We start from the raw sequence: 26,087 nt of genomic DNA, 5'->3' as shown, positions 1-26,087 counted from the left end.
ATAACATTGTTTCCATAAGAAAGAATGATGTTTCTGAAGAAAATGAAGTTTTAAAAGGTTGACGCTTCTTCGATGATATGATAAAGAACCTGTAAGAATGAAGTTGTTGATCTCCCTAAATTGAGAGGGATCTTGGATGAAAGAAAGTGTATATCTCCCTAGTTGAGAGGGAGGGCATAATGTGAGAAACTATAATAAAGATCTTGAAGAAAGAATAAAGATCATGGCTGAGTACAGATAGATACTCATGAGTGGCAAAGTTGTAAACAAGACTTGGATGTTCTGAAAGAAGTGCTAAGGCTAAGTTTGATATTGTTGTAGAAGTTAAAGAAGAAGATTCCGACAAAGATGTGTTTGGATAATATGATGATGATCTAAGCAGCATCAGAATATTTGAAGACCCCAAAGGTTTGTGCTATATATATATATATATATATATATATATATATATATATATATATATATCGAAAGTTTATTACTAATTGGGTTTGTGATTGTGCAGGATAAGAAGGTTGAACACTTTTGAAGCATGCTTGGATTGGTGGATATATATGATTTAGTTGATAAGGAGAGATGAAGCATCTTAAGGCAACAAGATGCTTGGGAGGACATCTCGCCGACTTGTGATGATGTCTAGATCTCGAAGTAGGGAGGGTATCGTTGGTCTTGTGGAGCTCCGACCTTGGATACGATACCTAGATCCCTAGCTTGGTGTTAGAGCTAAAGCCTGATGGCACCTAGAGTGGTTGAAGCTTGAAACACACCTTAGTCCCACCTGGTTAGATACCTTAGTCAAGTATCTAATCTATAACACCGCGTGTGTTGTGACTCTTCGTAGAACATATCACTTTGAGATCATCTTTGAAGTTTGTACCTATGTGTATCTGTAATTATGAATACCTCCCTAGTTAAGAGGGAGTGTTGAAGAATGTAACTAGTGTCGGTCTTCATAATTGTATTTGTCAAAAGAAAGAAAAAAAAATATTGTAAAATAAATTTGACTTATTAAAGCATGGGTTTCATGCTTGGGTCATTGGTCAATAGGTCAAAGCCTCCATTGTAGGCTTCTAGGTTTATGTCTTGAGTCATTGTCATTATTATTATATTCTAGACCCTTCTTGGGATCTTTGTGGCTAGAAAGAAAAAATATTTTTTATGTAAATTCTCCTCCTCCACCAAGTAAGCTTCCTAATCCTTCAAGTTGGTCTCAAACAATTGATAAGTCGGCCTCAAGTGGAGCTTCAAACAACTATTAATAGCCTATCATTCGACCTATTGAGGAGACTATATATAGATAAGATTCGATCTGCAAAAAAGGGGTAATGAAGTGTGAAATATAAGAAGAGACTATCATATGCCAAGAAGAAAAAGTTTGAAATTAATAATTCTTAGCCACATGTGCGAGTCTTTCTGATGGATTACAAGGCCGAAAAAGTGCAGGAGACCAAAAGTTGCAGAAAAAGGTAGAGAGGGATCGAAACCCTAGTTTGCATGATGATACTTGACAATTTGACTTGGTAATGGGAGGCTGATTTGGTGGAGTAAAGGAGGTCACTTGTCTTGGTCCTGGGTCTTGGCTGTCTCAATTTGATTTGAATCTACTAGTGGAAGATTTTGACAGGGTTTTCCCCTCCATTGGGGTTTTGCTAGAGCTTAGTGCCTACATCTTGTGTTCTCTTGTCTTTAAAGTTTTGGCAATTATCTTGATGATGGAAAAGTAATAACTAAGAGGAAGTAATAACTAATCACAAGAAATTGCCAAATAAAAGAGAAATTGAATTAATAAGAAACCCTAATGCTTCCCTAATGGATTTCTCAATACACGTTTCAAAATCTTTCACACTAGCTCCACCTGACTCGATTACAAACCAAATCTGCAAGCCACGTTTCATCCTGGACCCACACCAACCATTATGCTCAATCTGAATAACTGAATACCAATATACCAATAACCTCCCTGAAATCAATCACTAATCAACCAAGCCAAATCTCAACACTAACAAAGTCAAAACTAGATATCATTTTTGGGATTCAACTGCGTTAAGTAAGTCATTCAAACGTATGACCATCATCACTAACAAAGTCAAAACTCTTTACTCATCATCACTATCAATACCAAGCCACAAACTGTCAGATGCCAAACCATACATTAAACTCAAATCAACGTTCAAAGTCCTCTCTGAATATAGGACACAACAAGATCTGCCAATCTCAAACAAATAGCAAACTCAAAGCACCATCATCATGAACCATCAAACCTCAAGGAACTCAGTCAATAACAAAATTCTCTCGTAAAGACTATCTCTGCAAAAAAAACAATTCTCAACCTTAGAGGGCAAACAACTTTAATAGAGGACAAGCAACAAGAAACTCAAAGTAGCAATCCTGAAGACAAAAGACTAATAGCAGCATCAGATCTATGGGCCTCTGTCCTCTGGCTTGCATACACCCTCTGTCATTCTAAAACTATGTCAAAATCACACAAACTGCCATCATTCTGTCATAGACCACATTAGGATCTCCACCATCTCTGAATACAAACTATTCTCTGTACAGAGAGGGATCAAAAATCCACTGCAAAAACCTCTATCACAATACAAGTAAACTCAACGATAGGATCTCTGCATACAACCTCTTTCTTAGTTATACTGCTAACATATTCACTTATTTATTGTGTTCAAGCATACCGATTCATCAAACAAACAAGGGCAGATGTAAACTTCTCTGTTACTGTAACAACAAGTTAAAAAGATCTCTGCAAACTCAATACAAATCACACAGTTCAATCAACAACTCAAGCCAATTAGATCACTGAAAAAAGTAACAAGATAAAGGCTCTACTTTGCACTGGCATACTATCCTCAATTAGATCTCTGCATAAACTGATCTTTGCCGTAGGTCAATGTAAACCCTTCTCTATTTCAACAATAATGACATAAAGATTATTTAGTGAAAAACCTGCATTCAATCAATCCTTCAACAACACGTCTAGTGTTAGAGGACAAACAACATACAAATCTCGTCATTTTATGTCTCTACCATACATTTTTCAAACCAACATTGTGAACTTTGTATTCAGTGATCTCTGAATACTAATCTCTATCCAGCCATCTAGATCTCTACCCCTATAAACTCATCAAAGGTTATTCAGTGTAAATCAATGTGCACATATGGATCTACGAATAGACCTCATTTAAAAATAACCTCTGCAAAAACATGTTATTGGTAGCTATAAAACATTCAACAGTCATCCATTCTATGCACTTCATCAGATCTGCAAACATTAAGAACAGTGCACCTATGATCTATAGGCATTCACCCATTTAATTCAAATCACATAAGTATCTTCCCTCTACTAAATCAGATCTCTGGCACCTGCAACTCATTCATTAGTCACTGCAAAATACAAATCATAACACAAGTTCTTCTCTGATCTATCTCTCTGTTCTCAAATTAATTTGAACTGCAACAGGTCTAGGTAGTCACACAACCTGCAATAAGCATATCAAACAAATTTGTTTATTAGCTCTTCAAACGATCTTCAGATCTCTGAGATTCGAGTCTCCTCATGCCCTGGCGCACTCCTGTTCAAAGACAAATCACCCAAGAATATCTCATCAAATGCACACACGGATGCTCCAACTCACTCCTCTTTTTATAGCCACTTTATCGCATCAATACCACAGGCAAATCAAGGGTATTTGTTGAATGGTATTGTTGACCATATCAATTCAACCTTTTGTGCAAAAATTCCAAGGGAGAACCTTTGGTTTCACTCGTGGTTTTTATTTTTCATCACCTACAGGCACAGTCCCTAGGACGACTACTAGCTCCCAGAGACTGTAGTCGCTTCCTTTCCATTGGCCTCCCAATCACTGAGAGCCTACAGTCGCTCTGTGCCAGTCTAACTCCCAGCGATTGTAACTTAATTTAGGCTAGACCTTCTCCTCTCAGTACAGAACTTTGACACACACTTCCTCCTACTCTGCAAAACCTGTGCAAGTATCTGTAGTTTTTTTAAGCCTCATTCTCATGTCTAACCAAACCTCTGCCTCTTCTTGCACCAAAACTGCTGGCCAACAGACAATCCATAGAGACATATAACCAATCCATTTAGACATCCTGTGATGAGATCATAGTGTAGGTTGACATCAAGTACAACATATTAGCCAACAACTTTTACATGGAAACCCTGGAACTCTAGGTCCTAGAAAGTAGGAGCGCTGCTGAAAATAGCTGGTTCTCAAAATCTTATGAAACACAATGTGTAGCAAGATCTAATCAAATGTAACTCCAGATGAACTTGTGAATTGTAAGAGCTGTGAACAGATGTACAGAAAACAGTAAGGGATTTAAAGCATGAACCTGTAACATTTTCAACAGAAACCTGACAAAATCAATTAACGGGACTGTTGAGGTACCTACCTGTACTCCTGTAGTTGAAGATGACTCCAACTATGCTGCTACAGTTACCGAGAGACCAAATCCACCCAGCCAGACTGAGCAGAGCCTAGCTGCTCAATCCAGTAAGCTTCTTAACAGAAGCTGACTGTCCTCTGTGCCCAAAACCTCAGAACTCTCAAGCTCTTCCAATGGCTGATTCCCTTCTCCTTCCAAATTCTTCCTTCTCGTTTTTGTCTCCCCTTCCAAATCCCTGTCCTGCGGTTTTTATTCTCTGGTTTGGCGGTGGCCGCCCTTCCATCTATAGCCACTGCTCTCCCTGCTGATGACACGCCCGCGCCTACGTATCCCCTCCTGGTCTTGTTTCAGGTCGTGAATGAATACCCCTTTATGTTTTTAAATTATATGGTGTTTATTAATTATTCCTTTAATATAACCAATACATTGTGTATACATGTATCCTTTAAAACATTATAACGTTATATATTTTTTTTTAAACATATCACTTTGTTTTATATATATTTGTTTTAAATATAACATTATAAACTTTATACTTGGATCCCCTTTTTAATTAATTACTTATATTAATATTTAACATTTATTTTATTAATTTATTAATATAATTTTATCAATAATCTGGAACATATAATATATATAGTCCTCTTTTAAGATCTAACCATACATTACGCAATATTGGTGAATGAGTAGAACTTCTATTCCAAGAAGTGTCATGGTATTTAGCACTTATAATCAATTTAGTATAAAATACTAGTGCAGTGTATACGACACATGCATATGTAGCTATCATATGCAAGTACCCTATACCTGCTATTATGCTTGCGTTATTTGTATTTATAGATGGGTTGTTACAGATGTATTTATGTAAGAGCCGTGAACAGATGTAAAGAAAATAGTAAGGGATTTAAAGCATGAACCTGTAACATTTTCAACTGAACCCTGACAAAATCAATTAACGGGACTATTGAGGTACCTACCTGTACTCCTGCAGTTGAAGATGCCTCTGGCTGCGCCGCTACAGTTATCGAGAGACCAAATCTACCCAGCCAGGCTGAGCAGAGCCTGGCTGCTCAATCCAGTAAGCTTCTTAACAAAAGTTGACTATCCCCCGTGCCCAGAACCTCAGAACTCTCAAGCTCTTCCAATGGCTGATTCCCTTCTCCTTCCGAATTCTTCCTTCTGGTTTTTGTGTCCCCCTTCCAAATCCATGTCCTGTGGTTTTTATGCTCTGGCTTGGCGGTGGCCGCCCTTCCATCTGCAGCCACCGCTCACCCTGCTGATGACACGCCCGCGCCTACGTATCCCCTCCTGGTCTTGTTTCAGGTCGTGAATGAATGCCCCTTTATGTTTTTAAACCATATGGTGTTTATTAATTATTCCTTTAATATAACCAATACATGGTGTATACATGTATCATTTAAAACATTTTAACATATATATATTTTTAAACATATCACATTGTTTTATATATATTTGTTTTAAATATAACATTATAAACTTTATACTTGGATCCCTTTTTTAATTAATTACTTATATTAATATTTAACATTTATTTTATTAATTTATTAATATAATTTTATCAATAATCTGGAACATATAATATATATAGTCCTCTTTTAAGATCAAATCATACATTACGCAATATTGGTGAATGAGTAGAACTTCTATTCCAAGAAGTGTCATGGTATTTAGCACTTATAATCAATTTAGTATAAAATACTAGTGCAGTGTATGCGGCACATGCATATGTAGCTATCATATGCAAGTACTGTATACCTACTATTATGCTTGCGTTCTTTGTATTTATAGATGGGTCGTTACATACACTCCCCCTTCAGAAAACTTCGTCCTGAAGTTAGAGTTTTTATCTTATCTGATTACTTATGATAGTAATTAGTACACCCTTCTTAGGTTTATAAATTTTTATTTTAATATAAAGAGACTATAAATTTAGAGTTTTAGGTTTATGATTTTAATGGTCATGCCTTGCCCTATCCAGGTTCCCAAGCTATTCTAAAATCATCCTATCCTTCCTAATCTCTTCCGCTCCCATCCTATCTGTCCTCTACTGGAGTATGCCATGGCATCAATTTTACTGACCTAACCATTCATAAACTCTAAGGTGACAGCGTCCGTTATACCGACCTGATTCCCAATAGGCATCCGACAGTGATCATCGCACGTCTAGGGGAGCGTGATTCGCACAATCCTCCCATGACTCCAGGGTTCGGAGGATGAATGGTGGGCAACACCTCCACCCCTCCCAGTAGAATTAGGGCTAATACCCTATCATAGAATCACTTTGAGCTTTAATTGTTCTGAAGCTCTGTCATCACGTGGTCATCCCGGTAACTGTTTATTATCTGCAATCATACACTTATCCATGCATTCGTAAAATGTGCATTAGCATATTCAAAATAACTCATGTATTATTCACATATGTCACTACAGTATAACATATTTTGCCATATTCTATGCATGTCGTTTGACTTTTATTTAAAATGTAATTATTCCTTGATTTCTATTCCATTGATCATATTGACATGTATAAATAAAACAGATTTATAATATCTTAATTTCTATCAGGAGTAAAATCATTTAACTGTCTTAAACTTTACTTTGACAACTATAATTTAGTAAGATCAACAACATATATCGTTTTGGTATCCATGTACCGGCAGAAGTTAAACATATATTATGTCACAAAATTTCACGTTTATATATAATCATTCAAAATGGTTCTGAGTCTCTGCTTGCAATGAAGTAAATATATACAAAACATAGTTTAAAGTTCTTCAAAATTGACATAGATTAGGGTATCTTTGACATATGTCCTCTGTATTTTCCCAAGTCGCTGATCCAGGACTATACTTGTCCCATTGGACCTTAACTTGGTCCACCAGGCGATTCCTGAGCTGTCGAACCCTACGTCCCAGTATACGTAATGGTTCAACGATACAACTCCCTCGTCCGATACCTGCAATTCCTTCCATTGAAGGTTATGAGATTGATCAGCTAAATAATGTCTTAATACAGAAACATGAAATACATTATGAATTCTATGCAGGTGAGGTGGCAGGGCAAGACGATAGGCAACAGGTCCAACTCTTTCCACGACTTTCAATGGTCCAATAAATCGGGGTGACAACTTTGTCCCTTTTCCGAATCGAATAGTACTTTTATTCGGTTTGATGCAGATGAAAGCCTGATCCCCAACTTCATACCTCCTATCAGTTCTGTGAGCATCAGCATGACTCTCGACCTCATAGGCCCTACGCCCGTGTAATTTTTGTGGTTGAATTCTGCTGCGTGAAAACTTTATCAAATAAGAAATTTACGGTTACATTTCTGCGGTTTGAATCTAAGACCTCATGTTTACAAGCGCTGCATGTTACCACTATACCACAGGACCATCGTTGAATTCTATGTATTCACGGTTTGGCTTGTTGCTATGCACCTAAAATAGGTGGAGGATTGTTGAGGGTTTCCCTTTCATCAAAAGGCACCGTCTAGACCATTCGATCGAGTTCTGTTGAAATTCCTGGTGACGGCCTCAACGTCGCCATTAGGCTTTGCTCTCTTCCCCTCACGCAATGTGGCTTGTCCACTCACGAGGAGTTGCAATCCATTACCCACCTATCTGGGTCCCTTCCTGTCGAGAATTCTGACAGCCTTTTCTATGTGACTCAGTTGTCCTTTATTTTGGTTCTCCAAATCTTGGTTTTGGTTTATTTCTCTGATCTAGACGGGAGGCCTCTGATCTTGTGTTGGTCTGTAATAGGTTGTATGTTCAATCCGCAAGTCCTACTCCGAGACGCAACCTTAATTATCAACAAACCCCATTCAGACATTTCATCAAACACTTTGTATGTATACTAACTTGATACATAAGGGATTAGAGTTTCAGGAAAAATATAGTAAATTGGCCGACGGGTTTAATGCCAAAAGAAGAAGCAATGCCAAATTCCGTCAATCGCCTTGACTTAAAATATGCGCTTATCAGTCTGCCTCAGATTGCAGGCACGCGTGAGCTTGCAATTCACGATGTTCACACACGTCCAGCCAGCAAATAGGCTCTGGTTATTCAAGCTTATCTCCGCTAAAACCATCGCCATCAATGGCGATTGGTACCTGTACTTCTTATAACCGCGGGCTTTCGCGGGCTGGCTGTATCACCCCGAGCCTATTGGTTGGCGCATATTTGTGGGTTGTTGGGTTAAGGCGGTTCCAGGTTCAAAATATTTTAGGAGCCACCTAGAGACTTGAGATCCTGTAATTTTTATCTTGCAATTATGCTTCGGAAAGAAGCACTTTCTAGTTAGAATGTTTCCACAAGCTTTTGTTCCATGCTTATCCATGTAATTTGGACGCAAGCATTGTGCCATGTCAGCGGACACAAGAAAACTCTGCTGGATTGCTTTCTCAAGTGGCACCTTGGAATTCGAACCACTCAAAGAAGAGGTTGCTCTTGCAAGAGCATCAAACATTACAGGAGAACTAGCTCCTTGCGCAGAATCAGAACTGACTTCTTCGTGATCAAATAATGCAATCATCCTTACTCCAGTCTCATCTTGAAGAGAATCTTCAGATACTGTTGCATCAACTAATGCCTTTAGTGCACAGAATGACATGCAAAGGTTATCAAGACGGCCTGAAAATATGAATTCCTTTGCAATGCCAGCAATTACACTTGGTTGTGTATCACATAGTTGTAATTCAAAATCGCATATTTCTTCTGGTTTGCAGCCAATCCTACTCGCAATCAACTGTAGTAAAAGCAAATGATGCTGCATGCTCTCAGAATCTTCACCTTCTACTATATTCGTTTCTTGCCCTGCCTTTTGGTTAGCATCTACATGAACATCTTCATTGCTTTCTGTGCATTTATCATTTGATACAGCTAGCCTATTAACTTCAGCCATGAATGCCAATCTGATCAAATTCCTGATCATTTGGTTCAAAACAAGACCATTCAAAATGCCAGATTTATCAACGAGTTAAGTACTCTTTGCAAACCACTGACATCATAGCACCTCTCAATCTGATACAAAAATTCCATTCTTCTGTGATATGAATTTACTTGACAGCTGTTGCCAGAACAGGTATAAGATGGGCCTATTTATCAATCTTAAATCCATCATTCACTGCCCTGTCCAAATGAATAGCAAGAGTTGGTATTCTAAGAATAGGTTCTTGGATTCTAACAAGTTCATGTGTGTATGAAACAGCACCATCAACGTTTCGCTTTACCATCACACAGCCCGCAACAGTCAAATCTCGATCAAACCAGGTGTGCCATAATCCACCCCCATACAGTTGAACACCTATTTCCCTGTTCCATGCTTATTCAATGATCGAAATGTGGCACTGCAGACTGATTTATTGGAGATCAGATATATTAGTAGCCATCCGCATTTTTAGTTTGGTCTGAAAACTGTCTTTACTGTTAAAATATCTTGTTATGTACTAGCCGTTTGCCATATTCATCATAAATAAATTGATCTTCTGTTTTACATTTAGAATATTCCAAAACTTAACGTGATTTGGTTACATTATAGTTGTTCCATGTCTCTCTTCTGTTGTATTGGTTGAGGTCTGACCACTCTTATAAAATTTTAGGATCATTCTGTGAAGCATATACAATGTGCAAGTCCTAGAGCTGTCTGAAGTAAAGCCTGATTGAAAATTTTCATTATGTGAAACCCTCTCAACACTGCATCCTCCTCTGCATATTGACAAGAATGTTTAGGATCTATATACTTGGTAATAGTGCCTTTGGTCCTCAGTCACTTGAATTTCAAAGTAGGATACTATAGAAACATTAAAAGAACCATTTTTCTACCTTGCCTGATCAATTGCAATATATAGGCCACTGACCTACATTTTATGTACAATTTGACTATTGATCTGAATTTACCCTTCAGTTTGACCCCCAACCTACATTTATGGTATGGTAGACTGCTGAACTGTATCTCTTCTAGATTTTAATCATGACATGTCTATGGTAAATTTCCCGGCTAAAGGTCAAACTGATATGGAACCAGAACAATCCTTCATTTATATATATTATAGGTTTAATCCATATCTAAGTAATATATTCAAAAATATAAATATGTATGTCCTTCTTTAAAGGTAATAGCTAGATTGAGGTGTGATGGGTATGTTGCCGATGTTCATTGTAACGAGGCATTTAACATTTTCATTTTGTGAATGTTATTTAGTAATAAATTTTAGATGATCTACCTTAGGAACTAATGACCATACACTTCTGCATTATTTCATATTAGGATAGAATACCCTGCATTAGGACAAGGAGGTCGCGAGACCACCCTCCTTGACCTCGGTACCAGTAAGATCTGCCTAGCAGATAAAAATAGCAAAACAACTATACTTGTTTATGAATGTGAAGTTGCAAAAGAAAATTATATGTTAAATTCGATTGTCTACCTCAAAATTTTTATAGAATTTTATTATGTATACAGGAAACATTACAATGGTAAAGACATATGAGCGACGACGACGTGATCGGGCAGCATCACCGTCATTAATGCTGCCACCATCGCCATCATCATCCCCATCGCCACCACCATCACCATCGTCACCACCAAGACCATTATCAACATCAATCGCCCCAGCACCAGAGTTGACCGTGATAATGAACTCATTGGAAGCCTTATTGGAGACATTAAAAGAATCAACTAAGGCTAAAACCAAAGAGGAATTTCAACCTTTAGCTACCAATTCAGCGGAACCAAAGAATTTTGAGCCCAAAAGATCAAAAGAAGACATTTCTAGGGAGCTTCAGAAAATTAAACTCCCAGAATTCTCAGGAGGTCGAGCAGGTGAACGCGCTGAAGCATGGTTAGAAGGAATGAACAGATGCTTTAGATTAAGAGAATATTCTTCTTCGGCAAAAACAAAAATTGTTGTATTTCAATTAAAGGAAAGTGCCTTGATTTGGTGGGGAAATCTGGAAAAGCAGTTGCACCTTACATCGGATAATGTCCCTTGGGAACTATTTGAGGAAAGATTCTACACAAAGTATTTACCTCCATACTTTCAACAACAGCAAGCCAAAGCCTTTAATACATTAATTCAAGGAAATAAAACAGTGGAAGAGTACAAGATAAGGTTTATGGAGCTTGTAAAATACATTCACTACTTAGATTCTGATGAACGTCAAGCTGAACGCTTCATATTTGGGTTAAATCCTCGCATTAGAGCCTTGGTAAGCATGTGGAAACCATCATCAGTAGCTGAGGCGGTTGAATGTGGTCGTTATGCAGAAGAGCACCTTGGAATAAAAAAAGATATAGGGCCAGCAGAACCTTTACAATCAGGATTTCCAGGAAAGACTCCCCGAAACTTCTTCAGAGGAGGTAGCTCAAGGCCACCTTACAGTAACAGGTTTACCCCAAGAAATATAGGAACAAGAGCTCCCATGGCAGTAAACACTATAGCCGCAGAATCATCAAACACCAGTCCATGGACATCTCGAGGGACTGCCAGTAGAGGAAGAAATTCGAGAGGAATCAACATGAGAGGACGAAGCTCGTTCTCTAGAAATTCACATCCTGATTCAAGAGGATCAACGCAGCTTAATTGTTGGGGATGTGGGGGACCGCATTTTCAACGTGATTGTCCAGAAGCTTCATCGAATATATTGCATAGGACTGGAAAGGAACCAATATCAAACAATCGAGGTAATCATAGAATTCATGCAGCAGTTAGCAACGACCAAGCAACGCATCAATCCACTGTAGTGGAATCTTCAGGTATTATCAATGGTATAAAACTCGAAATCTTATTTGATACTGGTGCCACAGATAGTTTCATTTCGTCATATGCATTAAACAAATGTGGGTTGGCAGCGCGCAAACAAAATGATTTCAATCAGGTGGAAATGGCCTTAGGAGAACTCCAATCTGTGGGCTTAAGTGTGGATCAATGCAAAATTGACCTAGGGGTCTGTACGACTAAACTGAAAGTTTATGTCACAGCCTTGGGAACTTATGATCTTATCATAGGTATGGATTGGCTAGAAGCTCATCAAGCTTGGGTAGACTGTTATGGGAAAAGAATTCTAGGTATAAATGATGAAGGAGAAGTAATCCAAATTCAAGGAATCAAGAGAAAGGTATCTTTATGCTACATATCAACAATGAAAATGAAGCGTTGTTTAAGGAAAGGTTGTCAGGCTTATGTAATTCAAGAAGTAAGCAAAGAAAAAGGACCATCCTTAGGACAATATCTGGTGTTAGCCGAATTCCCGGATGTATTTCCAAAAGAACTACCAGGATTACCCCCAGTAAGAGAGCTGGATCTCACTATTGAATTAAAACCAGGTACCCAACCGATCTCTAAAACGCCTTATAGAATGACAGCTCCAGAACTTCAAGAATTGCAAATTCAATTGAAGGAACTACTGGATATAGGGCATATTCGGCCCAGTATATCACCTTAGGGCGCTCCTGTAATTTTTGTGAAGAAGAAAGATGGATCTTTAAGATTATGCATAGATTATCGAGACTTGAATCGAGCTACAGTAAAGAATCAATACCCTATGCCTCGAATCGATGATCTTTTCGATCAAATGAAAGGAGTTGCTGTCTTTTCAAAAATTGATCTTCGATCAAGCTATCATCAGCTAAGGATTTCTGAAAACGATATTTCTAAGACTGCATTCCGGACACGTTTTGGACATTATGAATTTACATTTGGATTAACAAATGCACCAGCAGTATTCATGAATCTTATGAACAGTGTTTTCCGCAAATATCTTGATCAATTTGTACAAGTCTTTTTAGATGATATTCTCATCTATTCCAAGAATAAGAAAGAGCATGAAGATCATTTACGGATAGTATTGTCCTGCCTTAGAGAACGTCAGTTGTATGGAAAACTATCCAAGTGTTCATTCTTTCAGGAAATGATTCATTATTTAGGTCATATCATATCAGGTGAAGGGATTTCAGTAGATCCTGAGAAGGTAAAAGCGATCATGGAATGGCCAATACCAAAAATTGCACATGAGATGCAAAGCTTTATGGGTTTAGCCGGTTATTACCGAAGATTTGTGGAGGGATTCTCCAAAATCGCAAAGCTTATTACAACCCTTCAACGTAAAGGTGTTAAGTATGAATGGACTGAGGAATGTAATAAAGCATTCTCTGAACTCAAAAGACTACTCACCAGTGCACCAATCCTAAGAGTCCCAGATATGGACAAAGATTTTACGGTATGTACTGATGCATCCAAACAAGGGCTGGGTGCAGTGTTGATGCAGGATAGAGGAGTGATAGCATATGCTTCCAGAAAGTTAAAACCTCATGAAGAACTCTATGCTACTCACGATTTAGAATTGGCCGCTATAGTGCTAGCTTTAAAGATTTGGAGACACTATCTAGTGGGACGAAGTTTTACACTTAAAAGTGACCATCAAAGTCTACAATATTTGTTCACCCAAAGAGACTTAAATGCCAGACAAAGGCGATGGAGTGAATTCCTAAGTGAATATGACTTCGGAATATCATACATTAAGGGAAAAGAAAATGTAGTAGCAGATGCTTTAAGCAGAAGACCTCGGATATTTTCTCTCATACCCATTAAAGTAGACTTAAGACAACGAGTACTGGAACATCTTATAAAAGATAGCTGGTATTTAAAGGTGAGATCGAGTCTTGAGGGTAAAAAGCCAAAAGAATCTAAATTTGAGGGATATGAATTAGAAAACGATGGAATCTTACGATTCCATGGAAGGATGTATATTCCTGATAATAAGGATCTTCGAGACACTATCCTTAGGGAAGCCCACAGAGCAGTATATTGTGCACATCCTGGAGTAGGGAAAATGTATGCGGATACCAAAAAACTCTTCTTCTAGTCAGGCATGAAACGTGATATCGCTCAATTTGTTGCAAAATGTTTGGAATGTCAGCAAGTAAAAGCAGATCATTGTCACCCAGCGGGTCTCTTACAACCTCACGACATTCCTATGTCTAAATGGGAGATCATTTCTATGGATTTTATCATTGGGCTACCTCTTACTTCTCAAAAACACAATGCCATTTTGGTAGTAGTGGATAAATTAATAAAAAACGCCCATTTCATTCCCGTAAGAGATACTTACGATGTTGCCGACATAGCTCGAGTATTCAAAAATGAAGTTATCAGATTTCATGGAGTACCTAAGAATATTATATCCGATAGAGATTCGCAATTCACTTCTAGATTCTGAACTTGCATGCAGACAGCCTTAAGAACTCAATTAAATTTAAGCACTACTTACCATCCTAAGACTGATGGGCAAACAGAAAGAGTAAATCAAGTACTTGAAGACATGTTGCGAATGTATGTTATGGATCAGCAATCACACTGGGAAAAGTATTTACCCTTAGTCGAATTCGCATACAATAACAGTTACCATAGTTCGATTGGAATGTCTCCATTTGAAGCATTATACGGCAAACCTTGCAGAACACCGTTAAGTTGGGATAGGTTAGAAGATCAAGTGATAATAGGACCAGAATTAATCCATGAAATGGAAGAACAGGTAGGACAAATTAGACAACGATTAAGGAAGCACAAGATAGACAAAAAAGTTATGCTGATGCTCACAGAACTGATAGAAGGTATGAAGTTGGGGATCAGGTTTTCATCCGCATCAAACCGAATAAAAGTACCATTCGATTCAGAAAAGAGACAAAGTTGTCACCCCGATTTATTGGACCATTTAAAGTCGTGGAAAGAGTTGGACCTATTGCCTATCGTCTTGCCCTGCCACCTCACCTGCATAGAATTCATAATGTATTTCATGTTTCTGTATTAAGACATTATTTAGCTGATCAATCTCATAACCTTTAATGGAAGGAATTGCAGGTATCGGACGAGGGAGTTGTATCGGTCGAACCATTACGTACACCTGGACGTAGGGTTCGACAACTCAGGAATCGCCTGGTGGACCAAGTTAAGGTCCAATGGGACAAGTATAGCCCTGAATCAGCTACTTGAGAAAATACAGAGGACATATGTCAAAGATACCCTAATCTATGTCAATTTTGAAAAACATTAAACTATATTTTGTATATATTTACTTCATTGCAAGCAGAGACTCAGAACCATTTTGAATGATTATATATAAACATGAAATTTTGTGACATAATATATGTTTAACTTCTACTGGTACATGGATACCAAAACGATATATGTTGTTGATCTTACTAAATCATAGTTGTCAAAGTAAAGTTTAAGACAGTTAAATGATTTTACTCTTGATAGAAATTAAGATATTATAAATCTGTTTTATTTATACATGTCAATATGATCAATGGAATAAAAATCAAGGAATAATTACATTTTAAATAAAAGTCAAATGACATGCATAGAATATGGCAAAATATGTTATACTGTAGTGACATATGTGAATAATACATGAGTTATTTTGAATATGCTAATACACATTTTACGAATGCATGGATAGGTGTATGATTGCAAATAATAAACAATTACCAGGATGACCACATGATGACAGAACCTCAAAACAATTAAAGCTCAAAGTGATTCTATGATAGGGTATTAGCCCTAATTCTACTGAGAGGGCTGGAGGTGTTGCCCACCATTTATCCTCCGAACCCTGGAGTCATGGGAGGACTATGCGAATCACGCTCCCCTAGACGTGCGATGATGACTGCCGGATGCCTACTGGGAATCAGGTCGATATAATCGACGTTGTCACCTTAGAGTTTATGAATGGTTAGGTTAGTAAAACTGACGCCATGGCATACTCCAATAGAGGACGGATAGGATGGGAGCGGAAGAGAATAGGAAGGATAGGATGATTTTAGAATAGCTTGGGAACCTGGATAGGGCAAGGCATGACCATTAAAATCATAAACCTAAAACTCTAATTTTATAGTCTCCTTATATTAAAATAAAAATTTATAAACCTAAAAAGGGTGTACTAATTACTATCATAAGTAATCAGATGAGATAAAAACTCTAACTTCAAGACGAAGTTTTCTGAAGGGGGAGTGTATGTAACGACCCATCTATAAATACAAAGAACGCAAACATAATAGCAGGTATACGGTACTTGCATATGATAGCTACATATGCATGTGTCGCATACACCGCACTAGTATTTAATACTAAATTGATTATAAGTGCTAAATACCATGACACTTCTTGGAATAGAAGTTCTACTCATTCACCAATATTGTGTAATGTATGATTAGATTTTAAAAGAGGACTATATATATTATATGTTCCAGATTATTGATAAAATTATATTAATAAATTAATAAAATAAATGTTAAATATTAATATAAGTAATTAATTAAAAAGGGGATCCAAGTATAAAGTTCATAATGTTATATTTAAAACAATTATATATAAAACAAAGTGATATGTTTAAAAAAAAATATATAACTTTATAATGTTTTAAAGGATACATGTATACACAATGTATTGGTTATATTAAGGGAATAATTAATAAACACCATAAAGGGGTATTCATTCACGACCTGAAACAAGACCAAGAGGGGATACGTAGGCGCGGGCGTGTCATCAGCAGGGAGAGCGATGGCCACAAATGGAAGGGCGGCCACTACCAAACCAGAGAATAAAAACCGCAGGACAGGGATTTGGAAGGGGAGACAAAAACGAGAAGGAAGAATTCAGAAGGAGAAGGGAATCAGCCATTGGAAGAGCTTGAAAGTTCTGAGGTTCTGGGCACGGGGGACAGTCAGCTTCTGTTAAAAAGCTTACTGGATTGAGCAGCCAAACTCTGCTCAATCTGGCTGGGTGGATTTGATCTCTCGGTAACTGTAGCAGCATAGCCGCAGGCATCTTCAACTAAAGGAGTACAGGTAGGTACCTCAACAGTCCCGTTAATTGATTTTGTCAGGTTTCTGTTGAAAATGTTACAGGTTCATGCTTTAAATCCCTTACTGTTTTCTGTACATTTGTTCACGGCTCTTACATGAATGAGCCAACATGATGAAATCAAGCTATCACAAACCTTCCAATTGCATATGCAATCTAGGGATTAACAATGGAAACTCAAGAAGAAACCTAAGAGCAAACTGTAAAAATTCCATAACAGGAATCCCTACTGCAGCGACTAATGATATTACTCCTATTTGTTAAATTCCTTTAAACAAATTACTTGCAGTTTCCTACGGCAAATATCGTAATACATACACTGCATCCTTCAATTAATTAAATTATAAGTGGAAACAAGATACTGAGCAAGAAAGAAAATACAACACAATAGACACCGTTATTTTTGGACAAATGTCCCCAGAAAAACCCGATGCAGGAAAACCAGTGCAACAATTCTGAGGGTTTATTATTATTAAGCAGTAACAAATTCTGAATACAACTGGTAGAGAAGAATTGTGAGATTACCTCACACTATCACTGGAAATCCTGACTGATCCAACCCCAGAATGATTGCCCCCGACTTTTCTGGCTGCCTCTCTGCAGTATCTATGTCAGCCCAGCATCAAGCTCTCTGGGGACAATGTCAATCCTCTGGCTGGTTGATTTTCTGCCCAGGAGATTCGATTTCTGCCACCCGGTCTCACACCCCGGCTCCCGGCTTTTGAAAACTTGAATTCCCTCTGCAAATTTTGGACTCCCTCTTGGCTTCTGCACTTCCTCTGCGTGGCTCTGCATCAGCCCCTCTAGCTCAACGCTGTTGCTGCTGGATTACTCTTTGTCTCTCTCTGCTGATGATTTTTCGGCTGAGGAAATCACAATCTCTCCAGATGTTATCCCTGCCCCTCAACTGCAAGAAATCTCCTCAATCGAATATCCTCCTAAGAACTTCTCACTTCAGAAATTCGATCTCGTGATCTCTCTCGGTGTGTTTTCCAAATGACCCTCAAGCCCCTTCTTATATCTTTCTGTTGGACAACCAACGACCTAGATTAACTCCTAATCAAAGGATTAGATCGTTTTGACTTGATCTCCGTCTTTTTCTAGAAGTTACAACCACAATTAGATTAATACCCATTAATATTTTAATTTTCCTAAGTTTAGGCTTAGGAACTCCATTAAAAATATTAATTATTTTAATAAAACTGTCTCTAGATGGAATTTCCCAAAACGCTTTCTAGGTTCTTTGGCATACATGTGCCCAAGCCTCCCTGCAAAATTTGAGGCTTAGAGCACATCCGATGCTACCCCAAATCAACACTCCCTCTTAGCGATGAACATGCTCTAGCAATATAATGTTGCTGCATACTACTCTGACTCTGAAGCATCGTCCTCTGCGTTGCTGATGTCTAACATGCTATCCACCAACTACTGCGTTGTTGTTGCAACTGTACTGCTTCCTTTGACACTGCCACTGCCAATGCTACATTTGTACTACAACTCCCTCTCAAATGTTGCATCTGCTATGCTGCTAGCACTACCACTGCTAACACTACATCCGTGCTGCAACTTAGTCGTTGAGAGGAGCAACTGAAAAACATCCAAAATTACTGAACTAACTGTGTTCACTATGATACCACGTGAAATTTGGAGCCTGATTGTTGCTAGTCTCTGCACTGACCCTCTAAATCTAATGTGATGCTACTGGCCTCTGCTTTGTGACATCTGCACTGCTGCCAACTCTGCTCTGCACCACTTAGACTCTAGCGCTCCTAGCCACTGCAACTGTCTTCCCGACACTCGGCACCATCTGGCACTAGTCCATTCTGCTACTTCTGATCTGGGCTTCTGTAGTAAGGTATTGATCCAAGAAGTGGACTTCCTCAAGGATCCTACCCATTTGTAGCTCATTCAAACTACAACTCCAAATCTCCCCACCTCCCTCCTGGAGATGCGGTTGCCATCTCTGCCAAATTGAAATGTCAAATAGCCAGCTCTCTCCTCTGCACTACTGCTGGGCTAGCCTATGCACTCCCTGTTGAAGTTAGTAGATCTGTTGCCCCTTGCTACTGCTCAACTCGTGAGATGTCGAATTCCTTGGCTATGAATTCTCTAAGGAAAAAATTCCCTCAACCGTGTTTCTCCTCTCTCTTCTGACGATTTTTTGCCTAGCAAACTGCCTGCAGAAAAATCTATGTCCCACCAGCTTTTCCTCATGTTGAGGCTTAAGCGCTGCTCCCTCTGCCCCTCCAAAAAAATTCAAACTGGAAGTCCTTCTCTCCGTCGACTCACTCGAGAAGAGACAACCTTGAAAATCAGCACTCTCGGCTTGGAACTGCGTCAGCCCTCTAGGGTTTTGAACTGTTGCCTCGTGCATCTTTTTTGAACTCCCTTCTTTTGCTCAGCATTGGATCTACTGGCTTTGCTCTTCTTGCTTCACCTACAACTCTAATACCATGTGAAAATTCCACAATAGGAATCCCTACTGCAGCAAATGATGATATTACTCCTATTTGTTAAATTCTTTTAAACAAATTACTTGCAGTTTCCTACGACAAATATTGTAATACATACACTGCAGCCTTCACTTAATTAAATTATAAGCAGAAACAAGATACTGAGCAAGAAATAAAATACAACACAATAGACGCTGTTATTTTTGGACAAATGTCCCCGAAAAAACCTGATGCGGGAAAACCATTGCAGCAGTTCTGAGGGTTTATTATTATTAAGCATTAGCAAATTCTGAATACAAATTTGGATGCCTTCCTGGCAATATAGTTACAAAGAAATACAATTGTCAGAGAAGAATTGTGAGATTACCTCACACTATCACTGGAAATCCTGGCTGATCCAACCCCAAAATAATTGCCCTCAGCTTTTCTAGCTGCTCTACACTGCCTTTGCGTAGTATCTGCGTTAGCCCAACGTCAACCTCTCTGGGGACAACATCAATCCTCTGGCTAGTCGATTTTCTGCCCAGGAGATTCAATTTTTGCCACCCGGTCTCACACCCCGTCTCCCAGCTGGCTTCTGCGCTGCCTCTGCATGGCTTTGCGTCAGCCCCTCTAGCTCAATGTTGCCGCTTCTGGATTACTCTCTGCCTCTCTCTGTTGATGATTCTTCGGCTAAGAAAATCACTCTCTCTCTGGATGCTATCCCTGCAACTCAACTGCAAGAAATCTCCTCAATTGAATTTCCTCCTGAGAACTTCTCACTTCAGAAATTCGATTTCTTGATCTCTCTCGGTGTGTTTTCCAAATGACCCTCAAGCCCCTTCTTATATCTTTCTGTTGGACAACCAACGACCTAGATTAACTCCTAATCAAAGGCTCAAATTGTTTTAACTTGATCTTCATCTTTTTCTAGAAGTTACACCCACAATTAGATTAATACCCATTAACATTTTAATTTTCCTAAGTTTAGACTTAAGAAATCTATTAAAACAGAGCAAGGGAGATGTGGGAGGCATTGACCACCTTGTATCAGGGATCTTCCGTCCAATGGAAGATGCTATTAGAAAATCAGCAAAGACAGTACTAGATGCAGAAGAAAGAAGAGATCAATCCCTTCCTTCTTAGGTTGCAAGGAATTTGCGACCAGTTGACTTTCGTGGGGTCTACACCAGATCCTGCGTTCATGGTCAGGACTGCCCTGAATGCAGTCACCGAGGACTGGGAGACCTTTGTCCAAAGTATCTTGGGCAGAGCTACTCTCCCCAGTTGGGAGAAGATGTGGGTAGCGCTTCGACAAGAAGAGCTCAGGAGGCTGACCAAGACAGGGAGTAATGGCAAGGGAGCCCAAGTCAAGAAGGAGGAGGAGGATGCAACTCTCGCATCGTTAGGACAACAAGTGCAGCAGAAGAGGAAGAAGAAGGGCATCACCAAGGTCAGATGCTTCAACTGTGGGGAACTGGGACATTATGCCACTCAGTGCCCCCGGGAGAAGGGAAAGGGGCAAGCTTCAAAATCGAAGGTTGCTCCAACGAAAGCGGACAAGGAAGGCGAGGATAATGATTGTGCCCTGAGTGCTCATGCACCTCTGGAGAAGAGGTGGGGCGACATCGAGTTGTAGTCGAGAGGACTACATGGAAAGCGGGCAGGATCCTTGAGGTGCCCAAACTCTTGGATCACATACGGCTACAGAAGCCCTTAACGACAATAGTAAAATGACGAGAGTCGGTTGGAGCGACAGTGGCAGAGCTAGTGTGCCAAAGTCTGAGGCAGTGCAGTGGATGTTGTAGCACTGCGAGAGGCACAGAGCAATTTGCAGCAGCGCAGTGGCAGCAGAGAGTCAGCACAGATTAGCAACAGAGGTAGCTTCAACATCACGAGACATCCAAACTGACCAGCATGTCAGTTTTTGGGTGAAGTTTCAGTTGCGTAATTCTCAGTAACTAAGTTGCGGTGCAGCAGTTAGCAGTGGCAGTCCTATGGGCAGCATGAGGTAGCATTTTGAGAGGGAGTTGTAGTACAGATGTAGCAGTGGCAGTGGCAGAGTCATGGGCAGTAGTACAGGAAGCAACAATGCACTGGATGAAGGGCATCAAGCCAAGCATCAACATCACATAGGAATGATGCAGTGGATCAGTGTAGTACTTTTGTCGAGAAGTGTTACTAGAGTGCATTCCTCACTAAAAGGGAGTGTTGATTTTGAGTAGCATCAGATGTGCTCTAGCTCCAAAATTTTGTGGAGCGGCTAGAATACATGAGATCTCCAAAACCCATACATCATTTGGAGAAATTCCACCGGGATGAGGAATTATTAAAATAATTAATATTTTTCATGAGTTCCTAAGTCTAAACTTTGGAAAATAAAAATATTAATGCGTATTAATAAGAATATGGGTGAGAAACTTCTAAGTGACGAGGATCAAGTTTGTTTTAATCTTAGCAATTGATTAGAGATTAGATCACGGTCGTTGATTCATCAAAAGGAAAAGTATAAGAGGAGGCTTGAGGGTCAGTTGGAGATACACCAAGAGATCAAAGAGTTCGATTTTTTGGGCATGCTTTGCTGAGAAAGTAAACCTAAGTGATCTGAGTTACAGTGAGAGGGGCAGTTCGGCAGAGCAACTTCAGTCCAAGGCCGAGGATACATAGCAGAGAGGCAGAGCAGCAGCAAGAGAGACAATGCAACGCCAGAGAGGGTGACGAAGAAGCTAGAGGGGCTGACACAGACCCTTAGAGGCAGCTCTGGGGTTTTCTGTGGGGCAAAGACAGCAGAAGTTCAACATATCGAATTCTGAGTAAGGGAGGCTCACTGGAGGGTGATGCAGTTCCTAGAGGAGGTGACACAGTTCCAACGCAGAGTTTGGAGCAGCCATCGCTGTCCAGAATTGGGAACAAAATTGTCATCTGTGCGGTTTGATCCTCCAGTTGCTAGAATTGTCGAAATATTTGTCTCCGGATAGAGGTACTTCTGCCATGTTTATTCTCTTTTGAGTGAGCCGGATTTGGCATCCTAGTTGTATTCAGAAATTTGCTTAATAATACAAACCCTCTATATGTTGCACTAGTTTTCCCGAATTGGGTTTTTCCGAGGACGATTGTCAAAAAATAACGGTGTCCCTTGTGTGATTGTCTCAATTTATTCCAGTTCATGATCTATACGTATGTGTAGGCTGCAATACTGTTTTCATCGCTGTTTAAGTAATTAAATAACTTGTTAAATGTAAAGCACAAGTAGGAGATGGTAAACCAGTGATTGCAGTAGGAATTTTGATGTGTAGCTTTAGAAATTTTCACAGCTAGAACACATCCGATGCTACAAAAAACTAACACTCCCTCTTAGTGAGGAATGTGTTCTAGAGTTGCTTCCCTCTATAGCAACACCTTGTCTCTGCATCATCTCCAATCATGCTGCTACCCACCAACTACTGCATAACTCTTATATGTGTTGCATCTGTGTTGTTGTTGAACCTACTGAGCCACTGCCAACACTGCATCTGCACTGCAACTCCCTCTTCATATGTTGTTGTTGCAACTGCAACATTTGCAACTAAAAAGCATCCTAAATACTGAATCAACTGTGATCAGTATGATGCATCTGTCTCCCAAGTCTCTGACTACTGCTAGTATCTGCATTGTCACTGAGATATTTGCGCTGCTACTAACTCTGTATTGTGCCAACTGCACTGTTGCCAATTCTCCACTCTGCTCCCTAGCATCTGACTTCAACTAGACTCTACATCTGTCACTCGGCCTCTCACTGCATCCACTGCCACTGATCCATCCTGTTACTAAAATATCGTGGCCCCCGTAGCAAGGTATTGATTCAAGAGGTGGGCCTCCTCAAGAATCCTTCCCATCTGTAGCACTTTGGGGCTACAACACCAAGTCATCCCACTTCACTCCTGGGGTATGTTAGCGAACCCCAACTTGGAGGACAAACTATCGATCTCTACTGATGCTGCTAGCTGATCCTGCTTCTCATCCTTTTCCTTCTTCTTGAGAGGACACTCGGTACTGTATTGACCAAGCTCACAACATCTGAAGCACTTGACCTTTGACAAGTCCTTTTCTTTCGTTGTTCCCCTTGTCCCTGACTGGGACCCTTCAATGCAAGGGCCACCTTCTCCTCCTCCTTCACCCACTTCAATCCGTTGTTGTTGCCACTGATGGAGATCTTTACCAGGTCTCGTCTCAACTCCTCTTGCTGCAAATCGGCCCACACCCTGTCCCACTTTGGTAAGGTGTCTCTGCCCAAGATACTTTGGATAAATACCTGCCACTCTTCGGAGACACTGTTGAGTGCCAATCGCACTAGCTTTGTGGGTTGAGGCGTTGCCCCAATAGATGCAAGTTGGTCCCGAATCTCCTGAATCCTGGTGAGGAAGGGGTCTATGCATTCCCCTTTCTGCATCCTGGTGCATCTCAGCTTCTCCTCTAAGTACATCTTTCGCTACTCAAAAGTGCCAAGGTACAACGTGGAAAGTGTATCTCACATCTATTTGGTCGTTCCCTTGGCTGCTATGTGATACAATGTGATCCCAAACACCATCAAGGATCAACCTCTTTGCCCGCACCATCTTCTTTCAAGTACTCCTTCAGTTGATCTACATCTGTGGGGATAGCTACTGTTGCATCTATGAAAGGCTTCAGGCCATATTCATCTAGAAGGAAGGACATCCTTGCTTTCCAGATGACATAGTTGGAAGCACCATCCAACCTGTCCTGATCTCGAAGTCCAGTAGTGGCCATCTCAAAAAATGTCGAAAATCTCATCTTCCCTTTTGCTCAGTTGTTGCTTAGCGATTTGCACTCCCTTCTCGAGTGAGAAACTCTACTCACAACGCCTATTGATTTTCAAGGGAAATCGAACTTCTTGAGACTAGAAGTTCCCTGAGGAAAATTTTCCCTCAGTGTGTGCTCTTCTTCCACCCGACACTAGTTTTGCTCTAGCAAACTGTTGCAAAACCACTGCGTCTAGCGAGAGATCTACTCTACAAAAAAAATACTAGCTACTCTCTCTGTCTCTGGAATCCCTCGATCTAGAGAGATCGAATTTTCTATCCCTCTCACAAAAATCGATTTTCCTCAAGAAATTCGGCCTCTTGGCCAAGGTGACTGCATTGCCTCTAGGGTTTCGATTTGCTGCCCCTCAGTGAATAGCAAAACTCCCTCTTTCTTCGCTATTGAGCTCTTTGGTTGATCATCTGCACTCCAATACCATGTGAAAATTCGAAGACCCAAATCCTGTTGCAACAATTAGAAATAATTCTCCTAATTGTTAAATTAATTCTTAACAATTTATTCATTGTTTGCTACAACAAATACTGAATCAATCACACTACAACCTACACAAATAAATTGTGGAAGAAATAAACGTTGGGAAAAATATTAGCACACACATAAAATGACAGTTATTTTTGGACCAATGTCCCCAAAAAAACCCAACTTGAGAAAACTAGTGCAACAGTTGAGGGTTTTATTATTATACAGCAGTGAAATAATCTAAGTACAACTAGATGCCGAAACTGGCAATCCTACAGAGAAAGACTAGCAACAAAAATCTAGTGAGGAATTTCCTCACTCCACAGGTAAATTCGGGATCTGACCTCGGCTCAAATTGAGTTGTCCAAACTAGCTCTGTGCAGCTACTGCGTCGCCCTAACACAATCACTTTTGCACTCAGCTTGAACTAGCTTCTCCTCAAGCCATCTGGTCTGCTGCTGTCTGGGAAAAAGTCTCTCCTGGCCTCTATAACCTATACCCATCTTCTGGCATTGAAACTCAACGTTCCCTAGCAGATTCGAAATTGCCTCTAGAGGCTATTGCATTGCTTTGTGTCGGCCTCTCTGTGGCTCCTTTGCCTCTCTACAAATGCACTCATCGGATCAGGAATCCTTCCTCCAGCTCCATTGTTCCTGCCCCTCTCTCACTGCTTCGATCTCACTGGCTCTCTCTCCGACAACTGACTGTTGCTACTCTGGAAATCAATTTGCTCATGAAATGGAATTGCTAAAGTTATTTCTCCAAGCCCCATCAAATTCTTCTTATAATCCTCTGTTGGGACTTCAACGGCCAAGATTAGATCTTAATCGATGGCTAGGATTAACTTGAAGTCGATTCGTGTGAGTTTCTAGAACATTCACACCATAATTTAATTAATTCTGATTAATTATTCATATTCCCTAAGTTCAGACTTAGGAAATATTTATAATCTAATTAAGTCATTTCTAGGCAAAATTTCCATAAACGATTTATGGGTTTTGGAGAACTCATGTATTCTAGCCTCTCCACAAAATTTCAAGGCTATAACACATCTGATGCTACAAAAAACTAACA

General features: G+C 39.7%; 1 protein-coding gene and 1 pseudogene across 3 annotated transcripts in view; both read right to left on the bottom strand.

The window, feature by feature from the left end:
• The window catches only part of LOC149181007 (putative 3,4-dihydroxy-2-butanone kinase), a 335,118-nt gene that overhangs the window by 13,272 nt on the left and 295,759 nt on the right, over window positions 1-26,087 (bottom strand). The window lies entirely within an intron of this gene.
• LOC149181009 (putative aspartyl aminopeptidase pseudogene) lies at window positions 8,577-9,341 on the bottom strand (annotated as a pseudogene).

The sequence above is a fragment of the Pinus tabuliformis genome, chromosome 3_2 (assembly GCF_031772625.1).
Source record: "Pinus tabuliformis cultivar Carrire ecotype Pingquan chromosome 3_2, CPIR1, whole genome shotgun sequence".
Classification (NCBI taxonomy): Eukaryota; Viridiplantae; Streptophyta; class Pinopsida; order Pinales; family Pinaceae; genus Pinus; species Pinus tabuliformis.
This window is presented reverse-complemented; position numbering and strand designations above follow the sequence as displayed.